Genomic DNA, 22,087 nt, shown 5'->3' with positions numbered 1-22,087 from the left:
AAAAAAGGGGGGGGAATCACAGTGCTTCTAAAACTCGAAAGTTAAAAATAAAAAAAGAGATAGAATAGAAAGACAGCTGGGTTTAAGTGGGTTTCAAAAATTAACAACATATTAAAACATCATATAGTTAGCAGTCCATCTCCTCTCGTATGGTTTCAGTTTCTTGGCAGAGAGACAGAATAGAGAATACTGGATTTATTTATTTATTTTAAAAATGAATGCCCTGGTGAATTTAGGAACTTTCCACTATATTCTGCTAGCTTTGCTGAAGTTGTTACACACTTTGCAACACAACCCTGTGCATAAGTGTGAACAGGATTTCAGCCTTAAAGAACCACGTTGGTACCCTATAACCTAGTGAACCTGGAAAGGACATTGAAAGATGACATGTTTTAATCTTGGTTAAAACATTGGCAGGCTTTTATCCACACTTGTAATGGAATGGAATGTATGGATAATTTAGAAAGGAAAAAAATGGAGAAGTGTTGATATCCACTTGAAAATATTATCAATAGGACCCATGGAAGGGATGGGGGGAAGTCAGGAGATTCAGAGTAATCTTGATATTTGGATTCTGAATTCGTCTTTGTTGTATGTTTATATTTTTGAAAATCAAATAAAAATTTATATAATAATAATAATAAATTCAGTTCTCCACGGAAATAAAAAAAAATAGAGTTGTTTATGGATGAAAACTGAAAGTAGGATAATCTACTTGCACAACAGTTCCTATGCTTGAGATGGCTTAATAATCGTAACTATAAAAAACACAGATACTGTACATCATTTTTTTTAAAAAAAAACCCAACTTAAAATGAAAATTAAAACACTGCCTTGCAAATCTTAGTGTGCCCATGGTGCCACTTTCAACAAGCTCTCTGCTGTCAAGAAGCAGAAAGGTTTTGACCATCTGAAGAGACAGGAAAGTATGCAGACCTGGAATTTCACACAGACGCTCAAATGCACAGCCTTGTCTCTCTAGCCACTGCAGCTGGGAGGATGTGTGATACTTGTCCCATGCTAAACCGATATTTTCATTTGGCTCACTTTGAATAATGATGCATATTCCCAGAAGAAGAGCCTGTAATTGCTTTTCAAGCAGGTTCTCCCTTAAGGAAAAGTTGAATTTGTAGGCAGGAAAAGCCCTTAATAATTCTTTCAAGTTTGATACCGAATCTCCCCACCGGTGGAAGGCTCCTTTTGTTTTGAATTAATCGTTGAAAGCAAAATGTATTTCCCTTTCACTCCCCTCCAGAGTCTACAGATATGAAATCAATTTCCCAGGGTAGAATCTCTCTTGTTGGTAAACTTTTCCTTCTGCATCTCATCTTTCTTAGATGGGGTTTTCTAATACTTCTTATAATTCTATTCCTTTTCTTTCTTTTCTCTCCACCCACACCCCCTTTATTTATTTATTTTGTTTATCTCCTACATAAATCCCCTTTCTGAAAACCTGCTTCTGTGGGATTTTAAAATAAATGAGTAGCTTTATTTGTTGTGTTGCCAACAGAAGTCAGCTTTGTTTCCCAAACAGACTGGCGGAGGAATAAAGTCACAAGTCTGAACATCTGAAGAGCTGCAATGAATATTTAGTATCTTCCCATTACTGCAGGGAAAGTACATTTCGGGATTAATGGGAAACATAATTCTTCATCTCCTTGAAAGTGCCTCTTTGATTAAGTGCTCACTTTTCTCACTGCTGTCCAATGTGGAATATAAGCAAAGGGGTTCCCCCCGCACCTCCTTTGTTGTGTGTGCTTTGCACCAATACACAACTAAATAATGTGCTAACAAAACTCCATTTTCCTTTATGCCACTACTAGCTAGCAGTGTTACGAAACTGCTCTCAAATGCCTGTCAGCTGCCTGTTTCTCCCAATTGCCTCTATTGCCCCCCCCCCATCTCTCAGATAGGACCGCATTGATTGGAAGGTCAAGAAAACTGAGGTGGCAGAAATTGCTCCTTCCTATGGAGTGTCACGGGGCCGACAGGAAGAGCAGGGCATTCTCAGGTCAGGGAAGGAGACACAAGGCTAATGTGAAGTTAGTTTCTTTATTAAGGAAAGGAAAAAAAAAATACAAGGAGTCTCATAAAGGCAGCACACACATACGCAGAGAGAGAGAGAGAGAGAGAGAGAGAGAGAGAGAGTATAAGCTAAACAAGCTGTAGCTTAGGGCCCCACTCTCTTGGGGCCCCAAAAAAATTGAAAGGGAAAAAAAACCTGGGTGTACATTTCCAAAATATAAGATAAAAAACAAATTTTATAAAAACTTGCATACAGCAACAGTGTTTTGTGTTGTGTAGGCTCCTATGATGTAAGTAATGGTGTAAGTAATGTAAGGTCTGCTAGCCTGCTCCCTAAAATATCACTGGTTTGCTCATTTCTATATATAGGGTGCCTACATTCTGCATGGACTGGTTGCATTTCAACATGTGCAAGTGGCTTTAGATACCTATTAGGTCCATGAATTACCATATAGCATATATCCAACACAAAAAAAACAGTGACAATTTGTGTTGACAAAGGACAGCTGGGCATATAAAGGGCCAGCCCCATTACCTTCAGTAGCTTAGGGCCTCATCAAACCTAAATCTGGCCCTACACACAGCCGAAGAAGAAGTTGCTCGAATTCATGTCCAGCCCCTCCTTTACTCTCTGGACTTCTTTCTAGCTCCTCCCATAATCTTCTGCTACAGTGAGCCCCAGGAGCCGATCTCTGTGCCTGTCTGGCTCAACATCCTTCATGTTCTAAGTGATTTCCAGCCTCGGTGTCTGCGCAGACGTGATTTCTGGCATCTGCACATGTGCAGAGGCAATTTCCGGTGCCGCGGAAGTGAGTCCCCGTGCCACATTGCACAGGTTTAGCTCAGCACGCAGGGACTCACCGAGCGGGCAGCTCGGTTCGGGAGTGGCTCGTGGGCCGGCTAAATGACCCCCTTGGGCCGCTAGTGGCCCATGGGCCTTAGGTTGCCGACCCCTGTATTATAGTATCAAAATATTTGTATTTTATTTGCAGAATATGGATAGATATATTTTCATGAGAGCAAGATCATCAAGTGATACTGAGGACAATCCTAGTTTTCCGCTGTGTTTCTTACGAATAAAAAATTTGGTGTGGTGGGAGCAAATATTTACTGTGTTCTGAAAACGTGGCCCAGAAAAGAAAAAAGAGTTTTGGAAGCACTGCAATAGATTGTGCTATTTCATCTGATCTGGTTGTTTTATTGAAATATACTCCGAGTCAAGTGTGAATTTCATGCTCTTTATTCAGCTCATAATAGCGATGAATGAATGTTTCCCCACAACATCTGCTATATATACATTATTTACACAATGGGCCCCACGTGATTGGCTAATTCCGGGCTACTCCTGTAGGCCAATCAGGTTGCGGATTCACTTTCACCTGGAGCTGGATTGGGTGGCTCCTGCGGACCACTCAGACTTCTGCATTCTGGATCCTGTTGTTCTAGGACCAATCAGACTTCTGCATTCTGGATCCTATTGTTCTAGGATTCAGCTCAGTACATAACATTTATAATTTTGTTTTGTTTTGTTTTATTATTTCATTAACATTGACGTTTACACTGTCATACACTGTCTCGGTGACTGAGATCGCAGGAAGTAGACAAATATTTTAATAAAATAAAGTAGCTCTTGCTTGATCTGGTCTTCCTGTGCCAGCATCAACTGCTTTTGGCATGATGTTCAGTTTGAAAGCTTAACCCGGAAGAGTGCAGTTGAATGACTGGCTGCACTGAGCAAATCTAAACTGTTTATGAACCAACTAAAATTATTCTCCTGAGTAATGCATGCTGATGTTCTTCAAATGTATCTAACTGCTCATATGAGGGAAATAGGATATTTGTGTAAGCAGCTTCAATCAAAATGAATAGACATGCTTTCACTGTGGACTTCAGTAAATGAGTTTCATTTTTATCTAACAAAATGACAATTCTGCAACTTGGCGTGCCAGTTGTTTGCAGTGTACTGCTTGTATATTGAAAAATCAAGATGCAAATTAACCTAGTTTTATTTTCTTTCCTTGTTCATTGTGCAGTCAGCTAAAATTCATAGAGAATCTCATTATCATATAACCAGAAAGTACAGATCCCCCTTTCTCCTATATAAACCTTCACTTACGCCTCCAAATCAGCTCAAGTAAAATCTTACTTTAAAATTGCTCAGAAAATAAAAGCATTTCAGTAAAGGAAACGTTTGCATAAATTGAGGGGGGGGGGGGCTTTCACATATGCCTGGTGTTTTGTTTTGGTCATATAGTGTCTCTAATATAATGATCTCCTGCTGTGTGTTTGCTGAAATGAGAGGTAACAAATAATGAGGTGGAACATTGTTTATAATTTTTAATGTGCCTTTTTAATATGAGAAATACAAAATCACAGTAAAAAATGAAAAATAATAATAATAGATGGGCAATTGGCTCTATCTTTCAGTTTAAACCTGTGAGTTGTTTGGATTGTTGTTGTTCAGTCGTTCAGTCGTGTCCGAATCTTGGTGGCCCCATGGACCTGAGCATGCCAGGCACCCCTATCCTCCACTGCCTCCCGCAGTTTGGCCAAACTCATGCCAGTCGCTTCAAGAACACTGTCCAACCATCTCATCCTCTGTCGTCCCCTTCTCCTTGTGCCCTCCATCTTTCCCAACATCAGGGTCTTTTCTGGGGAGTCTTCTCTTCTCATGAGGTGGCCAAAGTACTGGAGCCTCAACTTCAGGATCTGTCCTTCTAGTGAGCACTCAGGGCTGATTTCTTTAAGGATGGATAAGTTTGATCTTTTTGCAGTCCATGGGACTCTCAAGAGTCTCCTCCAGCACCATAATTCAAAAGCATCAATTCTTTGGCGATCAGCCTTCTTTATGGTCCAGCTCTCACTTCCATACATTACTACTGCGAAAATCAATTATCGTGAGAAAATCAATTATTGTTTGGCCTCTGTTGTCCATTTGGAAAATCAGTACAGTCATATCTCGTGTTGTGTTAGGTTCATGTTGAGTCTTTTCGGCTTGCGAATGCGGCAAACCCGGAAGTTTACACTTCCAGGTTTCGCCGCGTGAGTGTGCGCGCAAGCGTTTTGTGCACTTTGCGCATGCGCAGAAGCGGCACTCTAGTTTTGGACTTTTCGGAGTACAAACGGCACCGTGGAACGGATCGAGTCCGTAACTAGAGGTACCACTGTATGTTGATGACGTACCTCATCACTGATTTTGTGAAGGCAAAACAGAAACCAGCAAGTCCCATGAACACTAAGTATACAACAGAACACTAAGCGTGCTAACCCATTAGTGACCATATACCCATTTGAATTCCATTTTGTACTGCCTAGTTGATTGCATGCTGCAAAAAATGAACCTTTACTAGTATAACAGCCTGGGTCCAGTATACCCGAAGGAGCTTCTCCACCCCCATCGTTCAGCCCGGACACTGAGGTCCAGCTCCGAGGGCCTTCTGGCAATTCCCTCACTGCGAGAAGCCAAGTTACAGGGAACCAGGCAGAGGGCCTTCTTGGTAGTGGCGCCCGCCCTGTGGAACGCCCTCCTACCAGATGACAAGGAAATAAATAACTACCAGACTTTTAGAAGACATCTGAAGGCAGCCCTGTTTAGGGAAGCTTTTAAAGTTTGGCGGACTATTGTATTTTAATATTTTGTTGGAAGCCGCCCAGAGTGGCTGGGGAAACCCAGCCAGATGAGTGGGTTATATATAAATAATAATAATAATAATAATAATAATAATAATAATAATAATAATAATAATAATAATAATAATTACAATGTAACTTGTCTGGTAGTACTAAATGCATGAATTCCATCAACCTTTGCATTTTGCTGCCTCGGTAGCCTCCTTTTTAACAAGCTGCAGAATTTGTAGGATACCATTTTGTGGGTGATTTGAAGGCATAAGAGGTGATGCATCTATGCGCAGAACAGTAGCTCTCTGCTCCAAAACGTGTTTGCCTGGAACAGCCTTGCCTTGACAGGTTACAGCAGCAATCTCCAAAGGATAAATAAAATAGGACTATGGTGGGAATGCTATTTTCTGCTGCGGAGATGGAGGCCTGCATTCAAGTATTGATTTATATGCCTACAGGTTCCTCCAGGGTCATGCAGAACATGAAACAAGGTGTCAGAAGTGAAGTTCAACTCTTGCACGCTGCTCCCTTGGTGGTTACGATGAGGTGATGAGGGTCTCCTGAAGAGTAACTAGTATTGCGTGTTTTTTTGGGAGCTAGCGGCATTTCGCCCACTTCTTTTCCTTCATCTTGAAGAGCCAACAGGAATGTCAATTAAGGGGGAAACGCAACCGAGTATGAAACATTTAGCTTTCTATCTCTCTCTCTCATACACACAAACACAAATTTACTTTACAGCTTTCCAAGCTCCAATATTCACTGCTACTGTCACCTGCACCTCGGTTAAAGAACAGCCCTGTTTATGAACTATTCGGTTTACGAACTCTGCAAAACTGGAAGTAGTGTCCCGGTTTGCGAACTTTACTTCGGTCTAAGAACAGAAGCCGAACGGTGGAAGGGAACTGGCGGCGGGAGGCCTCATTAGGGAAAGCACGCCTGGGTTTAAGAACAGTTTCAGTTTAAGAACAGACTTCTGGAATGGATTAAGTTCGTAAACCAAGGTACCAATGTGACAACAACAACAACAACAACAACAACAACAACAACAACAACAATTTATTTATTTATACCCCACCCATCTGGTTGGGTTTCCCCAGCCACTCTGGGCAGCTCCCAACAGAATATTAAAAATATGATAAAACATCAAACATTAAAAACTTCCCCGAACAGGGCTGCCTTCAGATGTCTTCTAAAAGTCAGATAGTTTTTTATTTCCTTGTCAGCTGATGGTAGGGTGTTCCACGCGGAGGGTGCCACTACCGAGAAGGCCCTCTCCCTGATTCCCTGTAACCACACTTCTTGCAGTGAGGGGACCGCCAGAAAGCCCTCAGAGCTGGACCTCAGTGTCTGGGCCAAAAGATGGGAGTGGAGACGCTCCTTCAGTGGACCGGCCCATGGCTAAAAAAGGTTGCTGACCCCTGATTTAAACAGTCAAAGCAACCAGAGGACCCACTCCAACATGTGACAATCTACCCCACATTTCAGACTTGCTTCCAACTCTGGCATCCAACTCAAAGGAGCCCACCATTTTGTAACTTGAATATACCAACATATGGTTTGGGAATGGAGAAGAGAATTTGCCAGATTTAGAGAAAACATTGAAGTCTATAATGAAGAGGGACACCGTGGAAATATTCTGTTACACAGATGAACAGAAACCATCCAGTAACGCTGATCACAAGGGATTTGCACTTAAGGAAAAAGTCCTGAAGAAGTTTAATTCTGACCCAACGTTTTATGCCTCACTTGCAGGGTGACAGTGGTCAGGGCTAAAGGACATCTTCATGTGATAATTTGAAAAATCACAGGATAGCTGACAGCTCTCCCACATGTGTTATAATGGAGAGAAAACCCTTATCACGTGAATGTGGCATCCATCAATAGAAGACAAGCTGAAGCATGTGCTTCTCTCTTGATAAGAACAATATGGAACGGTGGATCAGCCTTGAGAGGGACTCAAAAGATATACTGTTGCTAAAAAAAAACATATTTCATTACAGCCTTGCAGACTCACACTGAAGGTGAGAGAAAGTAATGCAGATCAAGGGGGGAAATCTCCTATTGATGGGAGACGCTGCTGTTTCTATATTCAAGTCTTTACTTGACCATCTTCCACACCTTTCTGCCACTGTCTTGGCAAGCAGTCTATCTGCCTGATCGTAGACATAAAGAGATAAGAGATATTAAAAATCTAAACTGATTATTTTATTGTGGGAGATAGCCAGGTGTCTCTTCTTCTGTAGTAAAGAGAACTTTCTCAGTCAGACCCCAAACTATTTCCACAGACTCTAGAAAATAGTACAGGAAAATCGTTCTGCAGTTGGCTTCTGAACCCCATTCCAAGGCAAGATTTGGAACCTAAGGGTGGCAGTGGGAGCACAAAAGGAGATGACCTCTACATGATCGTCCTCACCAACCATGATTTTTTTCAGATATAAAAGTGGGGTGAAGAGGAAGCCATATGATTCAGCATCCTGTTCTCAGAGTGACAAGTGGATGCCTGTGGGAAGCCCACAAACAGAACTCGAGAGCACCAGCGCTGTCCCCACTTGCGATTCCCAGAGACTGGTATTATGAGGTAAAAAGGTAGAAGGTAAAGGACCCCTGGGCGGTTAACTCCAGTCAAAGGCGGCTATGGGGTTGTTGCGCTCATTTCACTTTCAGGCTGAGGGAGCCAGCCTTTGTCCACAGACAGCTTTCTGGGTCATGTGGCCATCATAACTAAACTGCTTCTGGTGCAATGGGACACCATGCTGGAAACCAGAGTGCATGGAAACGCTGCTTACTTTCCCGCCACTGTGGTACCTATTTATCTACTTGCACTGGTGTGCTTTTGAACTGCTAGGTTGGCAGGAGCTGGGACAGAGCAATGGGAGCTGACCCCGTTGTGGGGATTTGAACTGTCAACCTTCTGATCGGCAAGCCCAAGTGGCTCAGTGGTTCAGACCACAGCACCACCCGTGTCCCGTCTGTCTCTGGCAGTGAAAGTAGAACATACCCACCACAGCTGTTGGCCACATCATATTCTAAAAGGAATGGAGACTCTACAGAAAATAGAAGCTCCATATATGCAGCTATTGCCATCCAATATTGTCCCCACTGAATATAACCCTGCACCTCCATTCTGAAAGCAATAGGAAATTTGGTGTCCCATGGAATACTTAACTAATGAAGTACAGTTCATCTTGCATTTGTGTGAGAGGTCTAAGTAGTTTGGAAGTCATCCGCTCCCTTGTTGTGCTATTTATTTAATCGGAATGTTTAAAAGAATAAACATTTCCATAAAGTGTGAGAAGGATCATTAAGCATTGTGGAGTGTACACAATTGCTGTGCAAATAATTAAGGCAAATTCTTGAATGTTTTCGCCATTAGGGATGACGATAATTGCATTTGTCTCACAGTAAGCCATTGAAGAAAAAACAATCATGTATTTGATGGCACATTGAACAACGATGATATTTTAAATGAAATTTTAAGATATTTATAATGATATTTTAAGATTAAAAATCACATATTTATTACTAAAGGGCTTCCTCCACCCACTTAAATCTATTACAATAATGGAAATAGCATCTGTCTACTGTTGAAGCATCCTTCTTAATAGTTTTATAAAGAGTTCTCAAAGTTTTCTAAGAACAGAATTAAAGTTGGTCTTTACTAAAAAATTGATATAGCAAAAAATAATCTAAGTAGGTAACTTTCAGGTTGAATTTAAGGGCAAGATACCATGTAAGTTGCAAACTGTGGCAAGGACAATCATTTTTCTCTCTTGCCTTGTTAACGGTCTACAAGTGTGCACTATTTTTACTGCACTATGTAGAATCATTCTGGAGAATCTAGGAGGAATTTTCCACCCTGCTAATGATGTATCTCCATCAAACTTGTTAACAACCTTTTCTGCTCCATCCTAGATAACTGCTGCCACAGGAACATGATGTCCACAACTGTGTAGGAAGGGCTGAAAAAAAAATGGACACAGAAGACTGGTATTGGGTTTAATTAGGCCACAACTTTATTGATTACAGGAAAAGGTAGGCATGTATCCAGAATCAGGCATCCTGCTTGCTAACTAATAGGAACCTAGTGTGTTGGACCCTGTGCTGGGCAGTTGCCCCCAACATGGATTGGGTGCCACAATCCCACACAGGCCACCACTGGGAGAGGTTATAGGCCCCTCGGTCCCCCTGTGGACTCCCGGACAGAGTCAATTCTCCCGGACCCTTCTAACGGGGTACCCTTTGACTATGGATCCAATCCAATGCCTTATCCACCAAAGTTGTTACACTGGCGACAGAAGTAGGCAAAAACCTGAAAGCCGGGCAGTTTGCCTTTAGGAGAAAATTCCTCCCTGACCCCACAAACAGTAACTGAATAAACCATAGCGAGGTCCATACACAACTTGCCCACTCCCCCATTGGGCAGGCCCCTAACAAACTGGGTGGGTGGGTGGGAAATCCTGCGACAGTCAGTGAAGATGGTGACCTGTACCTAGCTGCCCCCTTACATAGACTAGGGACAGCCTGGCCACAGCCTCCATACCCCTGTCCTGATAGGCTTGGTGGGAAATGTCCACCCTACACCTAGAAGGTCCGGCGTGGCCAGAGGTGGGCAGTACCAGGTTGCCATCCCCTCCCTCAGCCACACCAGAAGAGGGTGGCCTTGTGCCATGGCTGTGCCATGCAACAAATGGCGCCCCCTCCCCGCGTCTCAAGTGAGCAGATATTATCAATGCCCGTCTCCAAAATTCCTCACCTGTAAATAGAGAAACAAATGTGTGAAAAGGGGAGATTTGCTCGGTCCTAAAACATATAGGTTGTTAAGGAGTGGACAAGGCCCCATGTACGCATACATGAACCAGATCAATTGAAAAATATATTTTCCCCACTAAACTGGAACATGCTGAAACTATTTGATCTCCTAGGCAGAACTCTTGTGACGTCTGGAGAACTGTGTGTTTAAAAACAGAATCAATTTAGTATTGAATGTTTATCAGTCAAAGAATGTGCTCACATGTAGGAACTCCTCCTCCTCTTCCTCCTCCTCCTCCTCTTCCTCCTCCTCCTCCTTCTTCTTCATTTATTTATACCTCGCCCATCTGGCTGGGTTTCCCCAGCCACTCTGGGTGGCTCCCAACAGAATATTAAAAATACGATAAAACATCAAATATTAAAAACTTCCCTAAACAGGGCTGCCTTCAGGTGTCTTCTAAAAGTCAGATAGTTTTTTATTTCCTTGTCAACTGATGGTAGGGCATTCCACAGGGAGGGTGCCACTACCGAGAAGGCCCTCTGCCTGGTTCCCTGTAACCTCACTTCTCACCGCCACAAGGTCCAAGAAATACAGAAATGGTACAAAGAACTGGTGTAAGGGGTCCATTGTCAGAAGGTGCACTCCACAGTGCACATGCCACAATTTCTTCTTGTCCAAAACTGTTAAAGGTTCAAGTGCCCTCTCTTATTAAGGCACAGGAAGCTTTCTTGCATTCGCCCATCAAGTCTACACTGACTGGCAGCAGCTCATCAGAATTTCTCAGTGGGATCTTTTCTGGACCCTACCTGGAGATGCTGAGGACCTTTCTCCTGCAAAGCCGATGCAGTGAAAATAGGCTGAGAAAACAGCTGCAAGGATGCTGCATGCCCAGAGCTGGAAAGATGATAAGATACCTATGAGGACAGATGAAATTATTGGACTATGCAGAGATGGCAAGATTGACCGGGAAAATCAGAAATCAGGAGGTTCAAAACTTCAACAGAGAATGCGACAAATATAGATTGTAATTGAAAGACCACTGTCAACAACACTTGAAATCTTTGGCAGGCTTTAACTAACTCTTGCAATGATACATAGACTTTGGATATAATGAAGGACTGTAAACTAGATGGACTTTACAATATGCAGTTGGAAAAGTTACTTAAAGAACCCATGGAGGGGAGGAGGGAAGTCCTAGGATTCGGAAGAATCGTGTGTAAAATTCTAATATTTGCAAGAACATTATTTGCGTGGATGAATTTGTAAAATCAAATAAAAAAAATTAAAAAGGTAGGAAGAAAGAAAATAGGCTGAGAAAATGCTAAGTGTTTCGAAAAAATCTCCAGAGGATCTTTCACTTCTGTTGCACTGCCCCTGAAAAAAATGAGTTACAGGTAGGTAGCCGTGTTGGTCTGCCGTAGTCGAAACAAAACAAAACAAAACAAAATTCCTTCCACTAGCACCTTAGAGACCAACTAAGTTTGTTATTGGTATGAGTTTTTGTGGTATCTGAAGAAGTGTGCATGCACACGAAAGCTCATACCAATAACAAACTTAGTTGGTCTCTAAGGTGCTACTGGATGGAATTTTTCTGTTATTATTTTGTTCTGAAAAACTGAGTCACAGTAGGGACTCTTGCTACCTTTAAATACTGCTAAAAACAATACGGCAAAACATATTGTCTTTCCAACCCTGCTACCGCACAATTCCTTCTGCAATAGCCAGGTATAGTAGTTTAAGAAGCCACTGCAACCACCCGATTCCATGTCAAGAGACCGTACCTCTTTTTTGCTCTGTTACTCCCTGCACCACTGAAAGGAGCCGACCCTAGCTTTTAAACACCTCCGGATAGGTACGACTGTGAAAGCGATTCACTTAGCAGCAGGGCAGCAATCTGAAGTGAGCAAAGTGCTCTGCGGCAGAGCAGCCATCAATTCGCACTTGGGAGGTACTGAGAATAAGATTACAGCCAACACTATATGTGTTCAATAGGATTAGGTTCCCTGGTTATCCACTCTAGAGCCGTGTCCTCACACTGGAATAGACATTTCGGAATGATCACTGTATGCAGAGTGCTGGGGGCTGGTGAATTGGCACATACACTAAAGCTGAACCGAGTGCTGTATTTTTCACTCACTAACAAGACGTCTAACACATGTGCCAACACCTATAGTTAGATTTCTTCCTGCAATGTTCACTTCGGCTAGAAGGTTTAGGCTATTGTAGCTAAATGCTGATTGTTCAAATATATCAAGGGTTTTTTATTTTTAAAACAAGGTGGGGTTTTACTTAGTTTTTTATTGTTTAGGGTTCTCTTGTTAAAGCATAAGTTTCAATGCATAAATCACAGCATAATTTTAAAACCCAATGAACCCACGCAATATAAAGCGGCTTCTCCCTCATAGAGAGCACGTGTTGCGGTGGGGGCCAGCAAGCCACCTCCATTGCTGTGGGCAGAATAGTTTAGATGGCCACTGTTAAGTTGTGGGTGGACACAGCAGACGACACAGTGATTTCCAAACAGCTCTTGTTTATTCTCAGGCTGGAACAGAAGTGAGCTGAAGGGCTCAGCAACCTGCTTATATAGAACTCAGCTACAAAGCAACAATAACAACTTTCTGTAGTTAACCAATCCCTGAACGCCACTTTACAATCCTTCATTTGCATATGCGGACCTGAGTGAAAACTGCAGCAGAATGAACTATATACACACACCCCTAGTGGCCTAGGGTGAGAACTTCAATACATAACAGCCACAGCTCCGATTGGGCTTGGAGGGTGTTGTTAGGGAGATTCACATGTATTGATTGGTGATCGACAGCCAGCAGCCTATATGTGGGTCAGCCTCGTGACTGACTGCCCTCTTGGCTGCATGCTGCGGATCACCCCCCCTCCCCCCCTGTGTTTAGGCCTCTGTGTTGACCTTGCTGTGCCTGTCATGGGGGCGTCTGCTTTTGGGGCAGGGGCCTGGTAGGAATTTTGCCAGTTGGCTGATTGGCTGTTGCCATCTGGTTTTTGCCTACTGCTTAGCAGCTAGTCACAACTTGTAAGGTTGGCAGTTAGGCATTGGTCATTATGTGTGATTGGAGGGGTGGTAGTCCCTCCAAATGGTGATGGTGTGCTGGGAATTCCATTTAAGGAATCCAGGGGCTCATATGCTAGCCCGAAACCCCAGTAGGGGTCAGGGCCCATGCAAGAGCCCCTGGGACCCACTGGGGAGGGGGAGGGTTCTGCATACCAACCCCCAGATCTCTCCCCAGATGGGATTTCCCACTGCTGACACATGGTCAGCTCTGTCCCGTCGGGAAGCTAGTCTGGACCAATGCCTACGCAACCACTCACATTGATTTGTAATTTAATAAAGTTGTGGCCTAAATTCTGCCAAAAACCCAAACAAAAATTATGTCTCATGTCTGAATTATTTTGGGGGGTGGCGTTGGGGACCTCCACGTGCAAATAGAAGCCCCCATGATATTACTGAAACCGGTGCTTGGTAAACAAAATACGCAACGTAACATAGTCAAACTAGTATCAGAACAGTCCACCCATTAGCCTTTGAAAGCCACAGTATAAAAAGAAGAAGAAAGGAAAGTTCGGTTTTTAAATTCACTTTGGAAAGAGCCTGCCCAGCTTCATATGGGATCTCATTCAACAGCTATGGTGCCACTGTTGTGAAGGACCTGCTACATGTTTTGCACTTCGAGACCTCCAAGCCACCCCCAGGGGGAATAAAGAGACAAGGGCACAGAATTTAGGTTAATGTTAATGGGCAAAAATTTAGGACACAACTTTATTGGTTAATCGGGTTCTCCCCTGGAAGAGCATGTGTTGAGGTGGGGGTTTGCAAACCACCTCATTGGTTAGTTGGGTGGGATAAGTTAGCTGGCCACAGCTTCAATAGGACCCTGGGGTGTTGCTGGGGAGAATTAAATGTTGCAATGTTGTGACGGACAGTCCAGCGTCCTTTATATTGCTATGCACGCAGGGTGAGCCTTCTCTTGGCTGCGTGCTTCGGATCACCCACCCTCCCTCCCTTTATTTAGGCCTCTGCATTTGACCTTGCAACTGCCTGTCATGGGGTCATCTGCTTTTTGGGCAGGGCCCAGTGGGAATTTTGTCCAATTTGCTGATTGGCTGTTGCCATTTGGTTTTCGCCTACTGCAGTAGCAACTAGTCACAACTTGTAAGGTTGGCGGTTAGGCATTGGTTATTGTGTTGGTTACTGGAAGGGTGGTCCCCCCCCCTCCAGAATGATGAGGGTGTGCAGGGAATTCCGTTAAAGGAATTCAGGGGCTTGACATGCTTTTGTCCGAACCCCTGGTAGAGGGACAGGGCCACGCAAGAGCCCCTGGGACCTATGGGGAGAGGGAGGGCTCTGCCCCCAGCCTCCTTAACTCTCCCTAGATGGCATTCTCCCATCGCTGACCGAAACTCAGCTCTGTCCCGGTGAACAGCTAGTCTGAACCAATGCCTACACAACCACTCACACAATTTGTATTTTAATAAAGTTGTGGCCTAAATTATTGCCAAAAAAACCAAACAAAATTATGTCTGAAGTGTGTAGTTTTTTGGGGGGTGGCTTGGGGACCTCAACACGCAACAGAATGTGAGCGGTATTGGCTTAGGCATTGGATTCAACAGACTATATCTGACTCCTGCCTGCCTTGCAGGAAGTCTGGAAGGGTCAACCACCAGTAGGGGGAGCCCTGCCAATGTGGATCGACTGGTGCCCCCCTGGGTTCCTGCTGGGGTCGTGGCATGGCCCTAGCCCCTCCCTGGGCTTTGGACAAGATCAACACTCCCTGGATTCCTTTAATGGCATACCCTTACACATGAAGGGGGCAGGTGATGGCTGCACCCCCCCCCCCACGCAACGCTATTCCAATGCCTAACCACGAAACCTTCCAAAGTTGTGGCGATTGCTATGAGGTAGGTGAAAGCCAAGTGGCTGGTGCCAATTTACCAAGTGGAAAAATTCCTACCAGGCCCCTCAACGGCGACCAACCGAAGTCCACAGCAAGGCCAGTGACCCGACCTAAAAGAGGGTGGGAGGGCGGGAGATCCATGGTGTGAGGCTGGAAAGAGGAACCGCCAGAGAAGCGCCATGGTTTAAATTGGCCCCGGCCATGCCCCCACAGCACCCTGATTGGCTGCCTGGCGCCTGACATGTTGGGGTCAACCATAGCGTGATGCATGACGCTATCCCGCTGCACGCTGAGGCAGGGGTGGGGCCCGGCGGCCCGAGTGCAACCCGGTCCCACTCGGAAGTGGAAACGACTTATCATACAGTATTTACATACAATGTTTTCTCCAAGGAGCTCAGTACTGTGTATATTTTGCCCCGTTTCAGAACAGCCATGTGAGGTAGGCTGACTTGTATTGTCCAGGGGTGAACAAACCGGGCAACTACCAGGGCCCCACACTTTAAGGGCTCCTCAAATATTGTACAAAAGCCTACCCGCCACCTTTATAGTCAGCCAGTCTCAGTCTGCCTTGTAGTTAACTCAGTAGAATCACCAGTGGTATTTTTCTATAAAAAGAGGTGCCAGAACTCACCATGAACACCTCCCTTGTTCTCTTAGAATGGCATTGGTGCCCACTTGAGAGGTGCCAGAACTGAGTTCCGGTGAGTTCCGGAAGAAAAAAAGCCCTGAGCATTGTTGTTCAGTCATTCAGTCATGTCCGACTCTTTGTTGACCCCATGGACCAGAGCACACCAGGCACGCCCTTCTTTCACTGCCTCCCGCAGTTTGGCCAAACTCATGCCAGTCGCTTCGAGAACACTGTCCAACCATCTCATCCTCTGTCGTCCCCTTCTCCTTGTGCCCTCCATCTTTCCCAACATCAGGGTCTTTTCTAGGGAGTCTTCTCTTCTCATGAGGTGGCCAAAGTACTGGAGCCTCAACTTCAGGATCTGTCCTCCCAGTGAGCACTCAGGGCTGATTTCCTTCAGAATGGATAGGTTTGATCTTCTTGCAGTCCGTGGGACTCTCAAGAGTCTCCTCCAGCACCATAATTCAAAAGCATCAATTCTTTGGTGATCAGTCTTCTTTATGGTCCAGCTCTCACTTCCATACATTACTACTGGGAAAACCTGAGCATTACAGGCTTGCAAGTCCTTAAGCTTAAGCCTAGCCTAGCCCAGGGGTGTAGCTAGCTGCTCCGGCACCCGTAGCGGAGGGGGTGGGGTAAGCCACCCACGGGGGCATCGCACAGGGGGTGCCGTGGCGATCCGCGCACAGGGACACCATGGCAATCCGCCCTGGGGGACAGCGCGGTGAGCTGCCCACGGAGTTCATCACATGGCTGTTTCAGGCAGCACAGGACCCCCAGCCGCTGTGTCACTCCTAGGAGAGTCGTGTGGCTCGGGTGCACTGCAGGCCAGGCCCCAGGGTAAGTGCCGACCCCCGTGATATGCCATTTTGTCACCCCCCTCAAGGATGACACCTGGGGTGGACCGCACCCTCCACACACCCCTTCCAATGTCCCTGGCCTAGCCACAGAAGCAGTGCACTAGTTCTTTGTCTATTCATTTTACCTCTTCTTTCTTTTGATTAGCGTGTTGGAGCAGGGAAGGAGGCATGCCGCAGGATTTCTCTCCTGTATTGTCTATTTACAGCTGTTGCAAACACAGCAGCAGAAGGAGAGGTAAGCATTGCTCAACTAGATGACAGATTTAAGCTAATGGTGCAGTTTAAGGACAAGTATGGATTCGTATTTGACGTTAAATCTTTGAAGGAGACATCGATTAAACAGAATTTCTGACTCAGATTAAGGCTTTTTTTATTATATATAACCAACCTCCAGAAAAATGCACCCTTTTGGTAGCCCTGCAATTAATTCATAAGTGTAATATTTAAGATATTAATCTCAATTTATGTGTAGTATATCACATTATTTTCAGTGTACCTAAAACGGTTGTGTCTGGTGAGAGGTCGTTTTCATGACTGAAATTGATAACAAATTTCTGTACTCTTTGTGTGTCTCCAGAACATCTTGTAGGATTAGCACCGATTTTAGCAGAACATTCATTGGGAGAGGTTTGTATTTACAGTGATTTGATTGAGGAGTTTGCTTTGAAGAAGGTTCATAAAAGTTCGTTTCTTTAAATAATGTGCTAGAGAATTAACTCTTACATGATGAAACACTATACTGCTATTTACCGCCCAGAGTGGCTGAGGCAACCCAGTCTGATGGGTAGGGTACAAATAATAAAATTGTTGTTGTTGTTGTTGTTGTTTACCAGTTAACTGGCTCTCACCAATTCACCATATCTCCTTCCTACCATGATATCATACAATATGCTTTTTAAAGTTTTTGGCAGGGGGTATGTGTGACTGCTTTTACGTTGGAGCATCGCTCATGACTATAAATATTTGTTTCTTTTTTTATATAATATTTTTGTAAGAAATAAAGTCACCGTGCTGCAATTTGCATGGCCACTAACTGTATGACTTGAATTGTGTATTTACAGTGTAGCGTTGATATGAAGTACCAAATAATAGTCTCCACTTCAGTTGACCACAATGATTATATTATGAATATGGTACTTTTATCCACACACTTTCATATATATATATTTTTTTATAATTTACATTTCAAAATATTCATTTAGACAACCTTAAATCAATGACTTCCCTTCTTCTCTTTCCGTGGTACATTCTGCATACCACACATCCCTGCATATTTTACATGAACTAAACCATTCAGTAATCCACTGTTACAGCCATCAATACTTATTTACACCGTTGAATTTATCTTAATGCTACCAGCGTTTTTAAATAAACACAATTTTCACCCATATAAATTTGATCCAGATTGCATTTAAAGGAGAACCTGCCTTCGCACTTTCCAAAACAACACAAGAACTAAAACAGCAGACAGACACCCATTGAAATTTGCACTACTCCAACTTTTGCAGTTGAGTTCTCCGACCAAGTGACGTGTATATATATGTGAAATGTGCATATATTTACACGGGGACTTTTGTTTATCCACTATCCAATCCTGGACCTGCACAATCCTTCAGATACGTGCCCTATCTGGTGATGTCTGGGATCAAAACTGGGGTCTTCTGCATGCAAAGCTGCTCTGTCACTTTGGCCCTTGAGCTTCTACCGGGTCAGAGAAAAACACATGACCTCCAGGACAAGAAGGGAAGAGTGAGGGCAGTTGTGTCCCAAGGTTTCCTCAATTGCATCTTCATTTCTCTCATTTTCCGTAAGTCGCTTCCGCCTCACAGGGGGGGGGGGCGTGTTGCTCTCTGGCCTCCCGGGCACACTTCCTCCCACCTTGGCATGGGTGGGACAATGTCCGGCGTCACGGCGAGGTGTCCTGGCCACGTCACAGCACTGAGCATCCAATCAGGAAGCTTGAGGGCGTGGCCACGATGATTTAAACCCTGACACGACACCATTTCGTTTCCTTTTGCCTCATGCCGCGGTTCTCTTGTCCTCCCACCCCTTTTTGCAGGTTTCGCTATTGGCCTTGCTTTTGACTTCGTTCGGTCACCTGTTTTGAAATGGGGGCCAGGTAGGAATTTTTCCATTTGGCGGATTGGCATTGGCCACTTGGTTTTCGCCTACCTCTCAGCAATCGTCACAACTTTGTAAGGTTTGGCGGTTAGGAATTGGAATAGCGGCTTGTGAGGGAGGGGAGGTGCAGCCATCACCTGCCCCTCCATGCTCTAGGGTTGAATTTGGGAGTCTGGATCTTGTCCGAAGCCCATGGAGGGCCTAGGGCCATGCCACAACCCGAGGGAACCCAGGGGATGCTCAAGTCGGTTTACGTCAGCAGGGCTTCCCCTTTGGGGCTTACCTTTACCAGACTTCCTGCAAAGCAGGCCGGAAGTCAGAAATAGTCTTGTTTGCCAATGCCTAAGCCAATGCCACTCACATTCTGTAATTAATAAAGTTGTGGCCTAATTATGCCCGCTAACATTGACCTTAATTACTGTGTCATCTTGTCTTTATTCTGGGGAGTGTGTTTTGGGGGGCCTTGAGGCGCAAGATAATGGAGTGACTGATCCTTCCCTGAAGAACAAAGGAAAGATGCTGGAATGGGGTAGCCTGCTGGAAAGCAAAAACAGATCTCCCCACCCTTCCCCCACTTGCCACCACATTCAATTATGTGTGCAAGAGGTTGGGGGATTGATTTTCCCTGAGAGCAGCAGAATAGCTCAACCATGACAGCTCCCCTGATCTTCTGACTTATCTGCTGTGAAGCAGAATCAGAGCTTTAGTTGCTTATAACAGGTGAGAATAGGAGGATAGGAGAATGGACAGTTGAAGCACCAGAATGGGAGTCTCATTTCTGATTAATGACTTGCTGCCCTAGAGTTTTTTAAACCGTGGGTTGTGTCTTTGGGTCAGGAGCTTTTGAAACCACAGGTAATGCCCCTGAGTCAGGAGTTTCCTACTCTAACAATGTAAGGTAGGTACTAAGATTGGCATAAGGCAGAATTTGAGGCTATTTTAAGCAAGTTATTCTTGTCTAATACCAAGGGAATTCATTCTTATCATACATAGGGATGCTATGAGCAATCTGATGTTGTGAATTGCAGTACAAATGTAACAAATCTACACCCCGTAGACAAATGTGTGGACTGGGATCTAGTTATCTAGCAGTTTTCACATTCCCCAAATGTTCCCACACTTTTCTCAGCTCAAAAAAAAAGTTATCAGCGTACCGGTACATAGAAAAATGTGTACTTTCAAAGAAAGTATAAAAATACATATTTAAATACATTTGTGTTTGTTTGTGTACACACATACATTTGCAGATTGATGCATAAATTGGATAAAATTGATTTATGAGTGAAGCCATGTAAGTGACCTGGAAAGAATATTGATTAATTCATGCATCCATAACCTTACCTGATATCCACATTAATCAGTCAGGCAATTGACTAACACATTTTAGTGAGTGGTTACCTTTCTTTTAACTGATTAAATGTGTTTTCTTATGTCGGGGTTTGGGTGCTGGAGCTCCTCGTGCACAGCCTTGGACTGGTTATGCACGAGGTACCAGTTGCGGGGAAAGCGGCCAGCGTTCTGCGTGCTTTTGAGCACGGTCGCCGGCCAAGTCTCACAATCTGAAGGAAGTTGAGTAAGCCAATTGATGACTCCGAAGGTGTGTGAGTTCCTAATTGCCTTCTTAAGGAAAAGTTGCCTCGTGAAATAAAATATATATATCCTGACTCTGAATAGATGGACCAACTTAAAGAAATTAAAAAAAATTCTACTTTACTCCCCCTTTTTTTCCCCAAAGGAAGACAGACACCGGTTGTATCTTTAGTGGCTTCGGCAGAACCCGCATAGGCTCGTCCCCTAAGCTAAGTTCTCCTAAGCTTAAAGTCCCTGCGCGCCCAATCTTCCGCGAGGCTAGCTAAATAAAACTAAAACCGAAATATCTTCCGCAATTCTAGCCCTAGGCTAAACCTAAAAGAAAACCTAACTAAGGCTAAACCGAATGATCTTCCGCGATCTAACTCTAACTAAAAGAAAAACCCATCCAACCCATCCAGCCCGCTCCTAATCCCTTAAACTAAACTTGACTTCAACTAAAACCCAACTAAAGCAAAATGGAAAGAATGCACGAACGTGCCTAACCCAAAACTGAACGTGCCTAAGCGGGGGTGCCTCTGCCTTTTATTAGGGAACAAACGTGACATCATCATCAATGCCTCAACCAATAAAATCACTGTTGCTGCCCTCCAAAAAGGTGGGAAGCAAGTTTAACGCTCATTAACAACTTTGAACATGACCGGAACTATAAAATAAAGGCGGATTAATCTCCTAAGTGAACCACACTATTCATTCATGCTTTCACTTTCGCTTTTGCGCGTAGTTATACCAAAAATAATTCTTGAAAACCTCATTAAATAACTAAATAAATATGAATCCATGGCGGATCCGTGAAACGTATTCCGACATTCTTAGAAGTAAGCTCCATTATGTTCAATGATGCAATTAAATTAAATTAAATTAAGTGTAAAGTCTCAGCATACATGCCTTTTTGAAATACTGATGGAAGTGTATGATAACGATTTAACAAAACAAAAACTTTTGTTAAAAGAAGGAAATAGTATATTTAATATTTTACTTTTCATTCCCCCATAACACACCATGGCATAATTCAAAATGGGTTGGTTTCTGTATATTCCAGGCTAGCACAAAATAATTTGATCTTAGACATAATGGGACTTCAATAAGTGAGGCAACAGACTAACGCATTATCAGGGTCTTGGAAGCAGCAACATGGCACTTTATATATGATTAGGACTTGGGATGTATGAAACTTTTTACCCCTACTTTCCTGCAGGTTGGCTCTTCATATTAAGGATGTATAGTTGCAGAGGTGGAAATGTGGGTTTGCATTAGGCATTCAAATCATTGGTCCTTGCATGTGCTGTATTATTATTATTATTATTCCCATCTCGTTGTTCAAAAGCACAGACATCTCTCAAACCAGTTCATTGCAGACCTGATTCAACAACCCATTCCAGATGTTTTAAGGCCCTCACTCAATTGCACATACTGCCTCAATAATCCTTCCAGTAGAGATCTAGGAACCTGCAGCCCTTCAGATTATGGCGAGCTCCAAATCCCATCAGTCTCAGTCCATCTCAGGGATGATGGAAAGTTCAACAACAGCTGGAAGTCTGCAGGATCTCTCTCCCTCCCTTTCAAC

The sequence above is a fragment of the Lacerta agilis genome, chromosome 6 (genome assembly GCF_009819535.1).
Source record: "Lacerta agilis isolate rLacAgi1 chromosome 6, rLacAgi1.pri, whole genome shotgun sequence".
Lineage (NCBI taxonomy): Eukaryota > Metazoa > Chordata > Lepidosauria > Squamata > Lacertidae > Lacerta > Lacerta agilis.
This window is presented reverse-complemented; position numbering follows the sequence as displayed.